This window comes from Hyla sarda, unplaced genomic scaffold (assembly GCF_029499605.1).
Source record: "Hyla sarda isolate aHylSar1 unplaced genomic scaffold, aHylSar1.hap1 scaffold_1887, whole genome shotgun sequence".
NCBI classification, from domain to species: domain Eukaryota; kingdom Metazoa; phylum Chordata; class Amphibia; order Anura; family Hylidae; genus Hyla; species Hyla sarda.
Window position 1 is genome coordinate 46,541 of NW_026608540.1, and position 741 is coordinate 47,281.

At 51.0% G+C, this 741-nt stretch overlaps 1 non-coding gene across 1 annotated transcript; it reads right to left on the reverse strand.

Annotated features, from left to right (window-relative positions):
- Positions 1–191, reverse strand: LOC130315730 (U2 spliceosomal RNA). The gene has a single exon (XR_008863175.1). It is a non-coding gene; the product is annotated as a U2 spliceosomal RNA (small nuclear RNA).
- Between the last annotated feature and the right edge of the window lie 550 nt (positions 192–741).

The window sequence follows — 741 nt, forward strand, 5'->3', positions numbered from 1 at the left end:
TGGTGGTGCACTGTACCCGAAGATACTGCCATATCGGGTCAATGCATAGGGCGACGGAAGCAAGCTTCGAAATCGGCCCCCGTTCTCAAAAATCCATTTAATATATGGTCCCCAGATAGGGGACGTATCAGATATTAAACTGATAAGAACAGATACTACACTTGATCTTAGCCAAAAGGCCGAGAAGCGATAACCGTGAAAGGGGCGGGCCCAACAAGGTCCCCTTCATGGGCACTATCACTGCTTGCTGTCAGGGAGGCTGCCAGACAATTTTCCATGCACACTCTGGGCTGGGGGGCAGTCAACCACCAGTACACACAGCAGAACCTAAACCCATACCATTATTGCTAAGCAGCAAGACAGGGGCCCATTGCACTCCCACGGGGCCTTTTTAAATGCAATCCATAACCCGGATTTGCCAGGAACCCTTCTTACTCCTCCTACTTGCATGTGACACTGGGCTTAGGATCTGCATAGGAAACACACACACAAGCACACACCTACCTTTGTTGCCTGCAGATGCCTCCTTGGCTGTCCCCAAACGGTATCAAACCAACACCCACGGGAAGCTGTAAGCATAGAGGACATGCCTGCACCCCATTGGACTTACCTGTGTGGGTTAAACCCGGGTTAGTTGACAACCTATGGCGGTGATGGTTCTGCTCAGGCAGAGCAGTGCTGATGCTCCTCATAAAGCTGTCGCTGCTGTGAAGGTTCTAGGTGACATCACAAATCCCTATG